At 35.3% G+C, this 21698-nt stretch overlaps 1 protein-coding gene and 1 pseudogene across 7 annotated transcripts in view; one reads left to right on the top strand and one right to left on the bottom strand.

Annotated features, from left to right (window-relative positions):
* USP34 (ubiquitin specific peptidase 34) overlaps positions 1–21698 on the bottom strand; it is a 209536-nt gene that overhangs the window by 176646 nt on the left and 11192 nt on the right. The gene's annotated exons all lie outside the window — the stretch shown is intronic.
* LOC117033279 (60S ribosomal protein L31-like) lies at positions 625–21565 on the top strand (annotated as a pseudogene).

Genomic DNA, 21698 nt, shown 5'->3' with positions numbered 1-21698 from the left:
AATTTTATACTTAAGATGGTAAATTGCTTTTTTAACTATTAAAAAAAATTTAATTAAAAAAGAAAGATAGGGAAGCCCAGACTGCAATTTAAAAGCCACTAATTTTTACAAATAATCAGAGATCCATTCAAGTCCACAGTATAATAAATAAATGAAGCAAAGCAGGAATGGAGGGAGGGAAGCAGGAAGGGCAACTTCACCCAGACATCCTTCCACCATTCCCAACAGAGAAGGAACTGTACTCCAACCCTAAAAGGTGAACCACCCCGAGAACTGTCACAGAGATCCAATACCAAAAATAGCCCAACCGAGGAGATCAAAGTAGAACTGGAAACATCAATACTGGGCAATACCCAGGAGTGCCAGAGATCTCATCCCCCAAAAGGAACAAAAGAAAATTCAGTAGCTAAAAGAAATGTACCCACCTGACAGAATGCATGAGGTAGAGAGGTGGAAATGGGGTGGAAAGAAAATGGTTCATCTTAAAGGTTAATAAAAGAAAATACTCACAAAAACTTCCAAATCAGAAATGGACAGCATGACAAGCACAACCCCAAGAAGAAACATGAGACAATTAAGAGTTATAACCCAGAGGTCTAGTGAGAAACGTAGCTATCCGTAGCTATGACCCAGATCTTACTTCAAGCAAGGAATAAGTATTCTCATATACAATCTTCTCATACACAATCTCACAATTTATCAGAAGAAAAATGCACGACCACTGATCAGGCCAAAGGTGCTGAACACAACCTCATACATTTCAGGTCCAGAAAATTCCTGCCCTCAAGCCCTCATAAGCCAGTTAAGAAAGGTAGTACTTTCAGCAAAGTCTCAAAAGAACAGGAACTACAAGAAGCTGGGTCCTATCCAGAACCTTGGCCAGCAGCAAGGTTAGCCATTGAGGCCAACCCAGGTGGGTGAATTGGCTAAAATAAATATATGCAGCTCCAGGTACTGGCCAGCACGCCTGGCCTGAGTTGTTCCTTGAGTATACTGAATTGTTCAACACTTGATTTCAAAACTTATTAATGTACATTCACCAACCTTTTGATATAGGGCCTTTCTTAGGCTTTCAGTATACTGACTAGAGTCCTGCATTTTATCTTACACTGGGGGGAAAAAAAAAGTCATTTCCATTCCAGCTTTCTATTAGTGGTTTGAATTTAGGAGCAATTTACGGAGTTTGAATTTACTTAATTTACGGAGCAATCTAAATACAGAACACTTTCTGAATTTTTTTAAAATTTCCCAATCTTTCTGTCATAACCACATCTAACTCGAGAGAACTTTTTTATACAATTCATCATCAATTCCTTCCAACTCTTTTTTTTAATCTAAAAGGAGGACATGGAAACAAAACCTTGGGAAGAGTTTAAGCAAGTTTCCTAAAAGATGTTAACAACTGAGCTGAAAGGAGTTACAAAAAAGGGAAGCAAGAAGAATGGTAGGAAAGGCAATGTCAAAGAAGCCTGCAGGGGATGGAACCTTAGTCAGAAGGATAATCACGTGCAAAGGTGCAGAGAATTAAGAGAGAAACATAAAATATTATGGATAATTGCTAAATAAGGGAATGGGGAGGTAAAAGAAAGCTGTTAAAGAAGCTAAAATACCTAAGGCTTCACTCACTAAATAATGCAACAAAATGCAGTCAGAAAATTCTATAAACAACCAAAAATTGCAACACTTTATGAACTACTACTAGACCTGGACTTAAAAACACTACTCAAAGGGCCAATTAAATGAACACAAGCTAATTAAGAAAGGTATTATTGTTACGAAGTTGAATGACCCACTGTCAGACAAAATTTAACTTTATTAAGTGCATTATTCTTTGTACATATTTGAAACTTGTCATAAAAAGTTCTAGTAAATGCTTCAGAGAAAAAGACTTATTACTTAGAATAGCAAAAACCAAGATTGAGACAGATTCCAGATCAAAAGAATAAAATAAAACCTTTAAGATATTAAAATAATAGCCAATCTAGAACTTGACACCCTGGCAAACCTCAAGAGGAAGGGTGAAAATAAAAGTTTGAACAAATACATACAGAGGGTTACAAAAGTGCCCCCCAAAACGTACATTTTACAAAAGGAAAAAACTATTAAAATTGTTATACTCAATATATACCGATAACAAAAGATGAATACAAGTCACGTTTGACTTCTGCAATTGCAAGAGGTGCTATAGTGGTTACCATCAGCGTCCAGACACTTCTGATTACGGCGAACTACTAGTTGAGCAACATTCACCGAAGTGTCCACTTGTATACATTTTTTTGACACCCCCGGTATCTGCTTACAATGACAGGCTATGAAAGGGGGGGAAAAAATTACCAGGTGCCTCTGAGAAGAATAAAAGAGGGGCAAGGGGTAAGGAAAGAAATCCAGGAGCAAGAAGCAAGGAAAAAAATGGTAAAGAAGGAAATAAACGTGGATAAATCTAAATATGCAAACTGATGAAAAGTTAAAACGAAATATGTATTAGTTTGGGAAACTTTAAAGTCTACTGAAATACAGTACTAGACAACAACATGAAAGATGGCAGAAATAAAGACCAGTTTTGTTAAACTGTTCTGAATTGATAGGTTTAATTACATGAAAAGTTTCAATTGTACACAAAAACAACAAGAAAAGCGAACTTCAAAGAAATTACAAACTAGGCCATTTTTGAAACAGGGTAGTCTCTCTCAGCTCAAAGAGATTGGGGGGACAAAAATACCCGAAGAGAAAAACAGGCCAAGAAAAAATGATATACATGGATATACATGTGGTTCCAACTTACCAACGAAATGCTATTTTTCTCTTACCAGGTTTGTAAAATATTTAACACCTCATGTTGGAAAAAACAGGTATTTTCATACATCACTGAAAACAATTTGACAATGTTTATCAAAATTAAAAATACACTGATCTTGAGTAAATTTCTCTTTTAAGCATCTTTTCCTTACATTTTCTCATCCAAAATAATATGGATATTCAACACAGCGTTGTTCAGAATAAAAGAAGATTGGCAATAACCTAAATAGGTATCAACAGAAGACAGGTTAAATCCTGACAAGGAAAACTATGCATTAGAAAAAGAAAAGAAAAAAAAAGATGGTCTTCATAAACTTGTATGAAATAATCCAAAAAAGTGAATAAAGGCAAAAATATTTTTAATTACATGATTTTATGATGATTCTCAAAATAAAAAAAATTGATCAGTGAAATATTAAAATTTTTGAGAACTCACTGTTTGAAAACTGGTAAATAAAAGGGAGAAATCACACATTTATCCTGCCTTCCTGTACTAATGGATTCAAAGTAACTAAACAGGTAATGAAAGGAAATTTCTCCTCCTACAGACAGTCCAACTAATAAAGAAAAAAACTGTAGGATTCGAATATCACCATTTTGCAACTGCTAACAAAATAAAAGATCTAGGCAATGGCTGCCAGCATTACCAAAGAAAGCAACAACATGATATTTTGTGCCCTCTGGAAGAATACAACACATCCTATAAAACAGAAATCTGATCAAGCTTCTAAATCTAGTAATCAAATTACAGAAATAGAAGAGACAGAAAAACATGTTAAGTAATTCCACAAAAATACAATAAGCAACATCTAGACTGAAAAACCTCTAAGGGCTAAATGATTCATAGAATCAGTACTTTCTTCAACAAACATATAGGGGGGGGGGGAAGGAAGAGAGAACCTACAGATTAAATCAGTCTTAAGAAACAAATCAGCAAGACCACCAAGCCATTCTAACTTAGGAACGACTCCTAAAAAGACATCTTTATAAAGGAAAAAATGTATATTTTCTTAAAAAAATAATGAACAGACACATCAGTAACTACAAACCGCAGGGCAGCCAGAATCTATAGAAATTAGTCCAGGCAGGTAACCAAACAAATACAACACAAAAAGCAAAATTAACAAAACAACAAATTATTCAAAGAGCCTCAAACTAGAAACAAACCAAGTATACAAAGAGTAGGCTAATTTAAAAAATATACTGTATCTACACATGGAGTTCTATTCAGTGATTTAAAAAAAAAGTCAGATTACTGATACACTAATTCAAAACATGGTAAATTTATAGCCATATGCTAAGTTAAAAAAAAACAGATACAAGTAGTACATAAAATTTATTTCCATTTTAATAAAATTATATAAAATGCAAATCTAACCTTGGGTGGCATAAAGCACATCAATAGGCAACATCATCAAAATAGCAAAATAGGGCTTTCTACCATTTTCCTCCCAAAGAACACTGATTCTGACAATCACCAAAGAACACTGATTTTGACAATCACCAATGGACAGACAACAGTATAACTGTGAAAGTCTGGGAGTCCAATGGAAAAGTTCTAGCACACCATTGGAGCAAAAAAAATAACTAAATAACAATCCGGGATTGGGCACACTACGAGAGGGTGAGAGGAAGAGCGGCACTTTTCCGGACACCCTGCCTTCCCAGACAGCAGCAGACGTAGTGCCAAGAGCGACCTTAGACTGACTTCTCCCCTGAGGGGAATGAGATGGTGTGAGCGAGCACCCAGCTTCCCAGCTGTGCAGAACGCTGCCCAAGAGACCCCTTGCGTATTCACCCCACCCAGAATATTGAGGTGTGCTACGTGACTGGGGGGTGGGGAGTGGAGGGGAGAACAGCAGTGCTCTCAGAGACGGAAAAAGATACATGGACCCTACTAACCGCAATGCAGACTTCATCAGGAAGCCTAATCACCAACAACCGTGTCTGAGGATGCCCACAGCTGGTAAACAGGTACCCCAAACTCTCCATACACCTCACCCACAAACACTCCCATCCCTTGCTGGCTCCGAATGCACCTCTAAGGGCAGCATGAGCAAGCCTTTACAGACAGCTACTTAGCACATGCAGAAAGGTGTCCCAAGTCTGCGGAATAGAGAGACAGCACACAAACTTGATAATTCAGCACCACCTTAGGGAAAGCAAACAAGAGGCTGTCGGCACTCGACCCAGCTTTGCACAAGATAGAGGGAAGATGTACAATCTTAAGAATTTCCCCCAAGGGAGAACAACAAATGAGGAGCAGGCATAACCATAAAAAAGTCTGAGAAAACCTCAATCCCTAACAGAGGTGACAGAAGGTATGTCTCTATCAAAGCAAGTAAGGTGACTGCTTCTTCAAATGCAAAAGAGCAAGACGTCAAACAACATGAAAAATCAAAGAAACTAAACCACTAAAGGAACATTAATTTTCCAGTAACCAACCACAAAGAGATGGAGATCTGAGATTTGTCTGATCAAGAATTCAAAATAGTCACCTAGGAGAAAACAGGAAAAATGTAGACGGCATCAACAGCAGACTGGATGGAGCAGAAGAATCTGTGAAGTACATGACAATCATTGGAAATGTAGTCAGAAGGACAAAGGAAAAAATTTAAAAGAATGAAGAATACTTATGGGAACTATGGAATAAACAATGAAACTATGAAGAGAAACAACCTATTCATTATTGGAGTCCCAGAATGAGAAGAGAGGAGAAAGGAAGCAACAGCTTACTTAAATTATAGCTGAGAACTTCCCAAATCTGGGGAGAGATATGGACAAACAACTTTATGAAACTTAATAGTTCCCAAAAAATTTCAACTCAAAATGATCTTCTCCAATACACATTATAATAAAACTATCTAACAGAGAAAAATAAAATTCCTCCCATACAAATAAATCCCCATAAGGCTATCAGTGGATTTTTCTCAGCAGAAATTTTATAAGCCCAGAGACTAGAAAAACAAATTGATGAAACTAAGAGCTGGTTTTTGAAATGATTTTTTTAAACTGACACATCTTAAACTAAACTAAGGAAAAAAGAACATTCAAATAAAATCAGAAATGAAAGAAGAGACAACTGAGGTATTACAATTGGCAACACAGATCATAAATGACTACTAGGAACAATTACAAGCCAACAAATTGGAAAACCAAAAAAAAAAAAATTTCTAGCAACATACAACCTACCAAGACTGAATCATGAAAATACAGAAAATCTGAACAGATCAATAAGGGGAATGAATCAGTAATCAAAACCTTCCAACAAAGAAAAGCCCAGGACCAGATGGTTACAGTGGTGAATTCTACCAAACATTTAAAGGCTTAATTAATACCAATCCTTTTCAAACTCTTCCAAAAAAAAGTGAAGAGGAAGGAACATTCCCAAACTCATTTATTCTGATACCAAAGCCAGATGAAAATACAAGGAAAGAAAACCATGGGCCAATATCCCTGATGAATACAGATGCGAAAATTCAACAAAATACTAGCAGACCAACTTCAACACCATATTAAAAGGACCATGCACCATGATCAAGTAGGATTCGTCCCTGGGATGCAAGGATGGCTCAACATATGCAAATCAATAAATGCGACACATCACATTGATAAAACGAAAGATAAAAATCTTAGGATCATCTCAATAAATGCAAAAAAAAGCATTTTACAAAACTCAGTATCATTATAAATACTCTCAACAACTAGGTAAAGAAGGAATGCACCTCCCTATAATTAAAGCCATTGCAATGTTGTGCTTGATAAGGAATATACTATATATTTGGTCATTCAGATAACTAGAATATATTTCTCATGTATATTTGGTCTTCATTCACAATTCCTGGCTTACAGCTCCCAAAACCCTTGGATTTCCTGAGTTATCCTAAAGCAAGGAAACATCTTTTGTTATGATATTTGGTTTGGTCCTCAGTTCCTAAAAACACTTCAGAGCCATAAAGGTGAAATGGATGTCTTGTTATTCACAATAAACCTCTTTCCTCCAAAATGGTTTATGGTGATGAAGGTAACTTTTAGAAAGCATCTAAGGAGGGGTGCTGTTTTCCAGGGAAATCAACCATGAACAAAAGGTAGAAAATTTCAGTCCCACCAATTTCCAGGGAGGGGAGAGGAATTAGAGGTTGAATCAACCGCCAATGGCCAAGGAGTTAATCAATCACGCTCATTTAATGAAGCCTCCATAAACACACAAAAGGAGGCAGTTCAGAGAGATTCCAGGCTGGGGAACCAGAACACTTCCACATGTCACTATGCTGGGCCTCAAGCTCCATGACAGACCTCCTTTGTTCAGAACCTCACCCTGTATATCTATCACGTAGCTATTGATTTGTATCCTTTAATATCATTTGTAATAAATCAGTAATCTAGTGAGTAAACAGGTTTCCTGACATCTTGTGAGCCACTCTAGGAAATTAACTGAACCCAAGGAAGGGGTCATCGAAACCTCTGATTGTAACCAGTCAGTCTGAAGTACAGGTAACAATCAGGGCTTGCGATTGGCATCTGAAGTGGAGGATAGTTTTGTGGGACTAAGCCCTTTTTTTACCTGTGGAATTTGATGCTATCTCTGGGTAGACAGTATTAGAACTGAGAATTGAATCAAATTCTCAAACACCCTACTGGAGCTTGAGAATTACTTGATATGGGAAGCCTCCAAACAAACACACATTGCAACTGGGTCCAGGAACCCAAAATCGCCCTATATGACAAGCCCACAACTAACATTATACTCGATGGTGAAAGGCTAAAAGCTTTTCCTCAAAGATAAGGAACAAGACGTGGGTGCCCACTCTCACTGCTCCTGCTCAACATAGTACTGGAGTCCTAGCCAGAACAATCAGGCAAGAAAAAGAAATACAAGGCATCCAGATTATAAAGAAAATTGTCTGTCTGTAGATGATGTTATCTTATATAGAGAAAATCCGAAAGACTCCACCAAAGAAACCGTTAGAACTAATAAAGGAATTCAGTAAAGTAGTAGGATACAAAATCAACATACAGAAGTCAGTTACATCTCTACACACTAACAAATTATCTAAAAAATAAATACAGAAAACAATCTCATTTACAACAGTATTAAAAACAACAAAATACCTAAGAAGAAATTTAACCAAGAAAGATCTATACAATGAAAACTATTAGACACTAATGAAGGAAACTGAAGAAGATACAAATAAATGGAAAGATATCATGTGTCCATGGATCAGAATTAATATTGTTAAAATACATACTATCCACAGCCATCTATACATTCAATGCAATCCCTCAAAATTCCAAAGGCATTTTTCACAGAACTAGAAGAAAAAAATCCTAAAATTTGTATGAAACCACAAAGACCCTAAATAGCCAAAGCAATCCTGAGAAAGAACAAAGATGGAGGCATTACATGTCCTGATTTCAAACTATGTTACAAAGCTATAATAATTAAAACAGTATGGTATTGTCATAAAAACTGACACATACCCCAATGGAACAGAGTGCAGAAGCCAGAACTAATCCCATGTATACTTGTACATGGTCAAGTAATACTGGACAAGAGAGTTAAGAACACTTAATGGTGAAAGGATAGTCTTTTCAATAGATGGTACTGGGAAAACTGGATATCCATGCTCAGAAAAATCGAATTGGACCCTTATCTTACACCATACACAAAAACAAACGCAAAACAGATTAAAGACTTGAATGTAAGACCTGCAACTAAAAACATAAGGCAAAACCTCCTTGACATTGGTCCTGGCAACAATTTTTTGGATATGACACCAAAAGCACAAGCAACAAAAGCAAAAATAAACCAGCAGGACTACATCAAACTAAAAAGCTTCTGCACAGCAAAATAAACAATCAACATATGGAATGGGAGAAAATATTTGCAATCAATTATCTTATAAAAGGTTAATATCCAAAACACAAGGAACTCATACAACTCAATAATAAAATAAATAAATACAATTAAAAAATGGGCAAAGGACTGGGGCCGGCCCGGTGGCTCAGGCGGTTGGAGCTCCATGCTCCCAATTCCGAAGGCTGCCGGTTCGATTCCCACATGGGCTAGTGGGCTCTCAACCACAAGGTTGCCAGTTCAACTCCTCGAGTCCCACAAGGGATGGTGGGCTCCGCCCCCTGCAACTAAGATTGAACACGGCACCTTGAGCTGAGCTGCCACTGAGCTCCCAGATGGCTCAGTTGGTTGGAGCGCATCCTCTCAACCACAAGGTTGCCCCGCAAGGGATAGTGGGCTGTGCCCCCTGCAACTAGCAAGGCAACTGGACCTGGAGCTGAGCTGCGCCCTCCACAACTAAGACTGAAAAAGGACAACAACTTGACTTGGAAAAAAGGCCTGGAAGTACACACTGTTCCCCAGTGAAGTCCTATTCCCCTTCCCCAATAAAGTCTTTTTTTTTTTTTTTAAATTATCAGCAGCTTTTTTTTTTAGATTTTATTGGGGAAGGGGAATAGGACTTCACTGGGGAACAGTGTGTACTTCCAGGCCTTTTTTCCAAGTCAAGTTGTTGTCCTTTTTCAGTCTTAGTTGTGGAGGGCGCAGCTCAGCTCCAGGTCCAGTTGCCTTGCTAGTTGCAGGGGGCACAGCCCACTATCCCTTGCGGGGCAACCTTGTGGTTGAGAGGATGCGCTCCAACCAACTGAGCCATCTGGGAGCTCAGTGGCAGCTCAGCTCAAGGTGCCGTGTTCAATCTTAGTTGCAGGGGGCGGAGCCCACCATCCCTTGTGGGACTCGAGGAGTTGAACTGGCAACCTTGTGGTTGAGAGCCCACTAGCCCATGTGGGAATCGAACCGGCAGCCTTCGGAGTTGGGAGCATGGAGCTCCAACCGCCTGAGCCACTGGGCCGGCCCCCACAATAAAATCTTTAATAAAAAAAATGGGCAAAGGACCTCGAAAGACATTCTTGCAAAGAAGACATACAAATGGCCAAAAGGTACATGAAAAGTGCTCAACATCACTAATCATCAGGGAAATGTAAATCAAAAGTACAAGGAGACATCACCTCCTGTCTGTTAGAATGGCTATCAAAAACACAAGTGATAGTAAGTGTTGGCAAGGATGTGGAGAAAAAGGAATCCTGGTATGCTGTAGGTAGGAAAGTAAATTGGTACAACCACAACACAAAACAGTATGGAGATTCTTCAAAAAATGCAAAAATAAAACTACCATATGACCCAGGAATCCCATTTGTGGGTATATATCGGAAGGAAATAAAATCACTATCTCAAAGAAATATCTGCATTAACCCCCCAGGCAAGTTCACTGCAGCAGTGCTCAATAGCCATGACATGGAAGCAACCTAAGTGTTCATGGATGGGTGGACGGAAAAGGAAGATGTGGTAAATATATAAAATGGGGTATTATTCAGTCATAAAGAAGAAAACCTTGCCATTTGGATGGACCTTGAGGGCATTATGCTAAGTGAAATAAGTCAGACACAGAAAAACAAATACTGTATGATCTTACATATGTAGGATCTAAAAAAGTTGAACTCATAGAAAAAAAGTAGAATGGTGATTTCCAAGAGCTGGGGGGTGGAAGAAATGGGAAAATGTTGGTCAAAGGGTACAAACTTCCAGTTATAAATTCTTGGGATCTAAAGTACAGCTGCTGGTGACCACAATTCATACTGTATTATATACTTGAAAGTTGCTAAGAGAATAGATCATAAATGTTCTCACCTCCAAAAAATACGGTAATTATGTGAGGTGATGGATCTTGTAACTAACCTTATTACAGTAATCATTTTACAATATATGTGTGTATCAAATCATGACATTTTACAGCTTCAACTTACACAATGTTATATGTCTATTATATCTCAAAGTTGAGAATAAAAAAGCACATCAGTAATTACAAGGATGGGGGGTTGGTGGAAATATTCAAATGTGGTGGTGCTTACAGGGAGTGTGTAAATTTGTCAAAATGAATGGAACCATACACTTAAAATAGATGCAGTTTATTGGATGTAAATTATACATCAATAAAGTAGATTCAGATTTTTTAAAAAAGAAATAAATCAGCAACTACAATAAGACCACATCTGAATGCTGATTCAAATTTTAAAGAAAAAAATTAAAATTTTAAATTTATAGAGTATGAGGGAACTTTGACCACTAAATGTTTTATATTAAGAAATTGCTCTGAATTTTTTAGCTATGATGATGATAATGTGGTTACGTATTTGTATTTGTCCTTTAGAGAACAGTACTGAAATACATACACATAACATATAATGCCTGAATTTGCTTCAAAATCATCCAATGAGTGGGGGAAAGGGAATGAGTAGGGTACAAAAAAAAACAAATTTGTCCTTGAGTTGGTAACTGTTGATTGGTGATGGGTACATAAATATCAATGCCTATGAACCTTCCCACTTAAGTTTTTCTATAATGAAGTTAAAAAAACTACCACACATACCAAAAAACAAGACCACAAACCACACAATCAAAAACAAAGGGGAAAAAGGAAACTCAGACCAAAAAAAAAAAAAATATATATTAGTTATCAGACCTGAACTTCACAATAGTGTTATGTTCAAGATATTAGATATTAAGAAAAATGTCAGCAAAGTTCTGAAAACTATTTAAAAAGAATCAAAAACTTTAGAATTAAAATATACCATAACTGGAATTAAGATCTCAATAGGTGGCTTTAATATTAGACTATATACAGTTTAAAAGAGAATTAGGGAAAGGAAGATAGCAATCTAGTTTCATTCTTTTTGACCTGTCACCGTGTACCAAAATTAACTTAAAATGGATCAAAGATCTAAATGTAAGACCTGAAACAATAAACTACATAGTAAAAAGCATAGGTACTCAACTTATGAACCTTGGATTCAAAGAGGATTTTATGAATTTGACCTCAAAGGCAAGGGAAATAAAAACAAAAATAAATGAATGGGACTATATCAAACTAAAAGGCTTCTGCACAGCAAAAGAAACCATCAGCAAAGCAAAGAGACAACCAAACCAATGGGAGAAGATATTTGCAAACAAGGCCTCCCATAAGGGGCTAATATCCAAAATATATAAGGAACTCATACAACTCAACAACAACAAAAAGACAATTAAAAAATGGGCAGAGAACCTGAACAGAAACTTCTCCCATAAAGACATACAAACAGCCAACAGATATATGAAAAACTTCACTAGCTATTAGAGAAATGCAAATCAAAACCACAATGAGATATCACCTCACACCAGACAGAATGGTTATCACCAACAAGACAAACAAGTGTTGGAGAGGCTGTGGAGAAAAAGGAACCCTCATAAACTGTTGGTGGGAATGTAAATTTGGTACAGCCGCTATGGAAAACAGTATGGAGGTTTCTCAAAAAATTAAGAATCGAATTATCATATGACCCAGCAATCTGTCTCCTGTGTTTATCGATCCAAAAAATCTGAAAACATTTATCCGTAAAGGTAGTCTGACAATTAAGTTCACAAACTTGTTGCAACAATGGAGTTTTAGCCAGTAAACAAATAACTGTATTGGAACAACCTCCCTATTCACCTGATCTGGCCCCCAATGACTTCTTTCTTTACCCAAAAATAAAAAATATTGGAAGACATGATGACATTCAGGACATCAAGGGAATACGACGACAGCTCTGATAGCCATTCCAGAAAAAGAGTTCCAAAATTGCTCTGAAGGGTGGACTAGGCGCTGGCATCAGTGCATAGCTTCCCAAGGGGAGTACTTCGAAGGTGACCGTAGTGATATTCAGCCATGAGGTATATAGCACTTTTTCTAGGATGAGTTTGCGAACTTAATTGTCAGACCTAGTATGTACTCCAATATTCATTGCATTATTACTTACAGTGGCCAAGACATGGAACCAACCAAAGTGTCCTTTGATAGATGATTGGATAAAGAAGATGTGGTACATACACACAATGGAATACCACTCTGCCGTAAGAAAAGATGAAATACTGCTATTTGTGACAACATGAATGGATCTTGAAATTATTATGCTACGCAAAATAAGTCAGAAAAAGTCGAGAACCATGACTTCACCGATACGTGGGATATAAAACTGAAAGCAACAAAAAAACAAGACAAAGAAACAAAAACTCATACACACAGACAATAGTTTAGTGGTTACCAGAGAGTAAGGGGGGAGGAGATGGTAAAGGAGGTTAAAGGGGCTCAAATATATGGTGATGGAAGGAGAACTGACTCTGGGTGGTGAGCACACATGATATACAGATGATATACTGTAGAATTGTACACTTGAAACCTATGTACTTTTACTAACCACTGTCACCCAAAAAAATTTAATTTAAAAGAAAAAAAGACAAAAGGATGAATATAGAAAACAACAAAAGAGACTAGGAAGATGATGTGAAAAAGCATAGTGTTTATGTACCTCGAATCCCAAAAGGTGATAAAAGCATGAGAGAGGAGCTACATTTGAAAAGATAATGGCTATACATTTTTTAAACTAATTTTTAAAAACTCAAACCAGATTCAAGAATGAATCCCAAGCAAATACTAAATACAAAACAAGCTGTAGGCACGTCACAGTAAAACTGCGGAAAACCTAAAACACAGAAAATCTTAAAATAAGACAAATGAAGAAAAATTACATTTAAAGAAACAATAGTAAAACCACCAATAGCTGACTTCTCAGTAGGAACAATTAAGCCAAAAAAAAAAAAAAAAATGAAATGACTTACTGAAAAAAGCAACAGTAACTTCCAATCTGTAACTCAATACCCTATTTCAGCGTTTGCTGGTCTGAAAATATATTTTATTTTCATTTTAGTCAGACAAGCAAATACTGGGAAAAAATCAACAGCAACTGAACAACACTAAAGGAAATGCTAAAAAAAAAAACGATCCCAGATGAAAGCCTAGAGATACAATAAAGAATGAAGAGCAACAGCAAGGGTAAATGTGGGTAAATCTAAATGAATATTCACTTTAAAAAACAATAATGTCTTCTGTTTTAAAAACAAAATACAAGTAATTAAAGACTATTACAACAACAGTATAAAAGATAGGAGAACAAACGGAATTAAAATATTCGAAGGCCTTGCTACTCAAAGTGTATTCCAATGACCACCAGCATCAGCATCATCTGGAAGCTTGTTAGAATGAACAATCTGTGCAAAACTCCAGACTGCTTGAGTTAGAATCTGTATTTTTAAGAAAATCTCCAGGTGATTCACATGTACGTGAAAGTTCCAGAGGCACTATTCTAAGGTCTGGAAACCAGTAAAAGTATTAAAATATATTCCAGTGTGAGAAGTTCACATAATTAAGATTCAGATAACGCAGCAAGAAAATAAATATTATAACAAGATGGAGGACTCACTTTCACTTTTGTTGCACTTGAGAAGGATACTTAAATAGAAATGTCTAGCACTAAGTTAGGACATTAAACTAATGATTGAAAAACTGGGTTAGAAATATATTCTGAAAGTTGTCTGAAAGATGAAGTCACGGAGTAGATTGACTACTTCAAATTCTTCATAAAATACAAAGCAAAAAACTAAACCTTAGGTAATCTCAACACTTCAGGAATTAGAGTAACAAAACCATGAGTAAGGAAGAAAATTTTAAGATTATGTAGCCCAGCAATTCTCAAACTTTTTGTTTTCAGGGATCCTTTACATACTTAAAAACTGAAGACATCAAGGAGCTTATGTTTAAGTGGTTTATATCAATATTTACTGCGTTCTAAATTAAAACTTAAAATGTTTACTCATTAGTTTATTAATAATAAATTCATTACTTATTTTTCATTTTAAAACATAAGTTACTTGATTAACACTTTAAAATTTTTGAAAATTTCTTTAGGGTTTGGATTAATAGAAAACAGATTCTTATTAACTGCTTCTGCATTCTGTGTGTTGCCACATATTGTTTTGGTAAAGCATATGCAGAAAATCCATCCTTAATCGGAATATGTACATAGGAGCATTTTTATTAAATAATTTATTGGATAATTTTGGATATTCTTTCGTATTATACCAAAACTCAACGTGTTAATTTCTTAAAGATAAGCTGAAATGTGAAATCTAAAACCGTATCAGTTACATTACTGTTACATTAAAATCCATCAATCTGTTTTGCTCTCTGAATAGATCTTTTGCCCATAAATGATTTGTAACATCATATATTGGTCATGTGGAAAATATCAGTTCACTAAGTTATACAGATCTTTCCAATGTTAACATTTCATTACACAATATCAGAAAAATACATCATGAGTATTTCTATCAATCTCATCAAAATTCTGTGTTAGGCAGCTGTCAAACTCAGTGACAGGTACAAGTTTTTAAAAAATCGTAATTTTTTTCTTGAAAACTCAGTTTTATCGCTGTCAACTAACACTATCAGTCTTCTTTAAAGTAACATGCTTCCTTCATTAATTCTAGAAAATACCTACAAAATACCCAAATCTGGATAACCTTTGAGTCAATCATTCTTTCAAATACAAATTGTTTCATGAAAAAAAACGCAGCTAGTTCAGCTTACAATTCAATTACATGAGTACAGTTCCTTAAAACAACCATCTCACTGCAAAGCATTCAGGAAAAATAATGTACTTCTCACTTCATCACAGAATATTAAAAAGACACATACACAAGCTTTGAGATTTAATAAAACTAATTTTCATTGTTTCATCAAGCACATCAAGTGAACTGTTTTAAAGTAGCAAGTGCTTGGCAATGAAAATTACATTAACTACTTAGTACCACTGCCCTATTTCTTGCAGTGTGGCCAGCGGTTTTATCCACCATGCCTTTGCATTATCCGTGAAAATATCAAACAAAAGGCAAATAGTGTCTTACCTCTCAAGACACCTAAAAAACAAGCTCTCTGGGACCTTCAGGGGGCCACAGATCACGTTTTAAAGACCACCGATGGAGCCAAATGAAGATACAGATTTAATAATAAACAGATACATAAAACGAAAGATATCCTAATAGAAAAAAAGTAAAACTGTTCTATTCACAGATGCCCTGCTCTTGTAAAAATCTTTAAAAAACCCTAAGGAATCCAATAAAATAAATTCAAGAAGGTTGCAAGATACAAGATCAATATACAACATCAGTTCTATTTCTATACACTAACAATGAACAAGTGAAACTTAGAAAACAATTCCATTTAAAACAGCATCAAAAATAAAATTCTTATCAAATATATGGTGATGGAAGGAGAACCGACTCTGGGTGGTGAACACACAATGGGATTTATAGATGATGTAATACAGAATTGTACACCTGAAATCTATGTAATTTTACTAACAATTGTCACCCCAATAAATTAAAAAAAACTAAAAAAAAATAATAAAATTCTTGAGTATATTTAATAGGAACAAAAATTACATTCTGAAAACAACAAAACATTTTGTTGCAAAAGTTAAAGGAGATCTAAATAAACGGAAAGATACCATGTTCATAGATCAAAAGACTTATTATTGTTAAAATAGTAGCTAGCTTCTTTGCAGTAATTGACAAGCTGATCCCAAAATTCATATGGAAACTCAGGGATCCAGAGTAGCCAAAATAATTTTCAAAAAAGATTCACACTTCCCAATTTCAAATCTTACTACAAAGCTTTAGTAATCAAGACAGTGTAGTACTGGCAGAAGGACAGACATATAGACCAATGGAACAGAATTGAGAGTCCAGAAATAAATCCATATATCTATGGTCAACTGATTTTCAACAAAGATGCCAAGGCCACTCAACGAAGAATGTCTTTTCTACAAAGGGTGCTAGAACAACTAGAAAGCATCATGCCAAAAAAATGAAGATGTACCTGTACTTCACACCATGTACAAAAAAATTGCCTCAAAATGGATTAAAGACTTAAATGTAAGAACAAAAATGATAAAACTCTTACAAGAAAACATAGGGTAAGTCTTTGTGCCTTTGGATTTGGCAATGGATTCCGGTAATGAATGTAACACCAAAAGCACAAGCAACAAAAGAAACAGATAAACTGAATTTCATCAATATTAAAAACTTTTGTGCTTCAAAGGACACTATTGAAAAACTAAAGACAACCCATAGTAGGGGAGAAAAAATTTGCAAACCATGTATCTGATAAGGAACTTGTATCTAGAATACATAAAGAACTCTTACAGCTCAATAATAAGACAACCCAATTAAAAAGTGAGCAAAGGATGTGAATGAATATTTCTCCAAAGGAGATATACAAATGACAAATAAGTACATGAGACGATATTCATCATCATCATTCATTGAGAAAATGCAAACCAAAACTATAATAAGATACCACTTTACACCCCACAGGATGACTAGAATAAAATAGATATACCTTGTTTTATTGCACTTCACAGATACTGTGTTTTCATCAACATCAAGGCAAGAGCCTCCACCAGCAAAAAAGATTGTGACCCACTCAAGGCTCAAATGATACTTAGCATTTTTTAGCAATAAGATATTTTTTTAATTAATGTATTATATTTTTAAAGACATAATGCTATTGCATACTTAAAGTACTACAGTATAGTATAAACATAACTTTTATATGCACTGAGAAACAAAAAAATTCGTGACTCATTTTATTGTGATATCTGCTTTACTGTGGTGGTCTGGAACCAAATCCACAATATATCAGAGCTATGCCTATAGTCAAAATAACAAGTGTTGGTAAGGATGTGAAGAAACTGGAACCCTCACACACTGCTGAAGGAAATATAAAATAGTGTAGCACTTTGGGAACAAGTCTGGCAGGTTTTGAAAAAGTTAAACCGAATTTCCATTTGACTTAGTAATTTTACCCCTAAATATATACTTGAGAGAAATAAGTCCACAGAAAACTTTTACACAAATGTTCACAAAAGCATGATTCATAATAGCCAAAAGGAAGAAGCAACCAAAATGTCCATCAATGGATAAACAAATGGATAAACAAAATGTAGTATATACCTACAATGAACTATTAAGCAATAAAAAGGAATGAAGTACTGATACATGCTCTGACATGGATGAATCTTAAAAACGTGCTAAGTGAAAGCAGTCACAAAAGACAATACATTATGATTCCATTTATATGGAAGTTTCATAATAGGCAAATATATAGAGATGGGGGATTTAAAGTGATAGTTAAGGGTGTATACTAGTTTCTTTCTGAGGGGATAAAAGTGTTCTAAAATTGATTGTGGTGATGGTTGCATAATTCTGTGAATATACTGAAAGCCACTGAGTTGTATAGTTTTAACGGGTGAATTTTAAGGTATGTATCTCAAAGCTGTTGCCAAAAATAAAGTAAAAGAAATAATAAAGGTGTGTGAAAATTCCATTTATAATAGAAATAAGAAATAAAAATACCTAGGAATAAATGTGAAGAAAATGTGCAGAACCTACTACACAAAGGGAAAAACTTCACAAAGAAACATAGACTACTTAAATTAAAAAATACATTATGCTTCCTGAACAGGCAGAATCAATACTGTAAGATGTTACAATATACTCACAGGGATGTAAAGCAAAGCACAGGAAATATAGTCAAAAATATGGTAATAATAGTCAATAATAAATATGGTAATAACTATGTATAGGGCCTGACAGCTACTAGACTAGTCAGGGAATCACTTCGTTAATTATATAAATGTCTAGCCACTATGCTGTACACCTGAAATTAATGTGAAACACTAAATATCAACTGTAATTGAAAATTTTTAAAAATGGGGAAAAGTGGTATAGGAGAATAAGAGGGTCGAATGTCCAGGTATAAAACAGTAAGTCATGGGGATACAAAATACAGCATAGGGAATATAGTCAATAATATGGTAATAACTATGTATGGTGTCAGATGGTCGCTGGACTTATGGTAATCATTTCTTTAGGTATATATATATATATACACACATACATACATACACATGTTGAAAAACTATGGTATACCCCTAAAATTAATATACTATTGTATGTTAGCTATATTTTAATAAAAAATCTTTTTAAAAACTGTAAGATGTCAACTGTTGTCCCTATTTATAAACATGTAATTTCAATAAAAATTCCAATAGAATGTGGGGCTGGGGAGAACAATGCAACAAAAGGATTCTTAAGTTTTATCTCAAGGAATAAGTTTTCACTAGCTATTTGGTTTAATACTACCAAGCACTGAAACATATCATAAAGTGACTAAATTAAAACCAATTAATTAATAAAAAGCTTAAAAATAGACCTCTAGGAATATACTCAAAAATTTAACAGTGGTGGCATTTCAAATCAGTGGGGGGAAAAATGGGTGCTAAGACCACTGAGAGTAACAGTTTGAAAAAATTAATGTTAGAACCCACTTCATAACTTATGCCAAAATAAATTCCAGATGAATTAAATATTAAACAAATCCATAAAAGCTAAAAAGTTTAATTAAATATCTGACCTCAGAATGAGAAAAGCCTTTCTAAATAAGAATAGACTATTTATTATTAAAACTCAGGAATTAAATATGTTGATACAAGTAATGCAAAAATCCTCAATATGTGAAGTTTTGCAGGAACCAAAAAGTTTAAGACAGTGACTGTATCTTCCCCCACTACTATATGGATTTTTTAAAATAGAATATCTAATACAAATAAACAAGCACTTTCCAATACTGCTGTTGGGGTATAAATTAGTATAAACTCTCTAGAAGATAATTTAGCAATTAGACGCCTTAAATATTTTTAACTTTTGCCCCAGGACATGTCCTAGGCTTCTATGCTCAAGGATATTGCCATAATTTTTTTTTTACAGGAAAACACTAAATATGTGCTATATTCAAAATAATAAAATGAAAGAAGACTGCCATTCAATTCTGTTCTCAGATACACATAAGGATATATGAAAATGCTCATTAAGCAAAGAATGTATGAACTCAATTTTTTACATTCACTGAAAATTAGCTGGAATGACATACAGTAGTCCCCCCAATCCGGGGGGATACATTCCAAGCCCCCCAGCGGACGCCTTAAACTGTGGATAGTGTGCCAAACCTTATATATATTATTTTTTCCCTGTACATACATACATATATACATACATACATATACACACGTATACTTCACAGCCTGCTATATGCATTCCAAATTGCCAGCATCACTACTCTAGCGCTTTGGGGCCATTATCAAATAAAATAAGGCTTACTTGAATACAAGCGCTGATCTGATAATCAAGATGGCTACTAAATGACTAAAAGGCAGGTTGTGTACATATAGGATAAGCTGAACAAAGGGAAGATTCACATCTTGGGCAGGACAGAGCGTGAAGGTGCAAGATTTCATCCTGTTACTCAGAATGGCTTGCAATTTAAAACTTACAACTTGTTTATTTTTGGAATTTTCTACTCAATTATTTTCGGTCCGCAGTTGACCAATGTAATTCAAATTGCAGAAAGCAAATCTGCAGATGAAGGGGACAACTGTAAAATTTTAACAATGTTATTACAAATGTTTATGTCAGTATTTTCAAAGCTCTCTACACTGATCATCTATATTACAATCATAAGCAGAAAAATAATTTTTTTAAGTGAAACAGAAAGGGAGAGTACTGGTCAATGTGAAAAGTTAGAGAGAAAACCTCTCCATTTGCTTTGGTAGACAGTAGGCCACTGGTGACCTTTTGCAATATAGTTTTTAGTAGAAAGCAGAAGCCTGATTTTAGAAACATGGGGAGAACTTAAGACGCTGGAGGAAAAAAAGAAGAGCGAGAGCTCAAGAACAAGGTCCTAGAGGAAATGAAAGGAAATAAAACCAGACAACTGTGTTAAGTTTCAAGAAAGACAAACTATATTTACTTTTTCTGAAAAATTATTTTTACGAAAATAACCACTTCTCCAATCATTTTTTTTCAATTTTTCAAAGATCAACTTAAATTTTATCAATTCCATGAAGCCTTCTCCAATCTCACCAAAAACTAAATTCCTCCCACTATGCTTCAGTGACACATGTTTTATGAAATTCACCATTTCTCTTCTGATACTATTGTTTTTTGTGTATTTCTTATGCTGGCACTGTGTTGATATGCATTATTGTATTTAATCTTTACTAAATCCTTGGAATTTGTTATCTAGGGTATTAATATCCTCATTTTCGAATACGGAAAAAGGCACTAAAAGGTTAGGGAACTTAATGAAAGCCAGAGGTTTAACAAATGACAGAAACAGGGTTTGAACTCAGGTCAGTCAGATTCCAGTGGTCACTGTCTCACCTACCATCCTTCTGCCCCATCTGCACTGGATTCAGCCTTCCTTAAGGGAACATAACCAGCTAAAATATTTCTACATCTACCATAGTGTCCTGCACAATAATTCACACGTTAAACATTCAGTATATTTGTTATAAATTGAAAATAAAGAATTAAGGTAACACAAACAAAATAATTCAGTAAACACAACGTTAATAAATGGTTTTCAACTTTCCAACCTGGGCGTGGCAGAATAGCTCCCATAAACAAGGGTGGGGAGAAGACCATTCTGCCATCAATGAGGTAGTGATCAGAAAATACACCATCGACATTCACAAGTGCATCCATGGGGTGGGCTTCGAAGAGCATGCCACTATGGCATTGAGAGAACCAGAAACCTGCTATAGAAATGGGAACTTCAGACGTGTGCAATTACCAGGCTCAACAAAGGTGTCCAGGCCAAAGGAGAAAGAAATGACCCATACCATATCCCTGTGCGGCTGTCCAGAAAACAGTGAGGATGAAGATTCACCAAACTCTCTGTTGGTTACATATGTACCTGTCACCACTTTAAAAACCTACATATAGTCAATGTGGATGAGAACTAACCGTTGATTATCAAATAGTTATAAAACTGGGGGTGGGGGGAAGGCTTTCAGTATAGCACAGTCTACTAGTTACCTATGTGCTTGCTACCCAGAAACAATTTCTCCTTCTTCCT

This window comes from Rhinolophus ferrumequinum, chromosome 13, assembly GCF_004115265.2.
Source record: "Rhinolophus ferrumequinum isolate MPI-CBG mRhiFer1 chromosome 13, mRhiFer1_v1.p, whole genome shotgun sequence".
In the NCBI taxonomy this organism is placed as follows: domain Eukaryota; kingdom Metazoa; phylum Chordata; class Mammalia; order Chiroptera; family Rhinolophidae; genus Rhinolophus; species Rhinolophus ferrumequinum.
The sequence above is the reverse complement of the archived record's forward strand: the minus strand, read 5'-3'. Positions and strand labels throughout refer to the sequence as shown.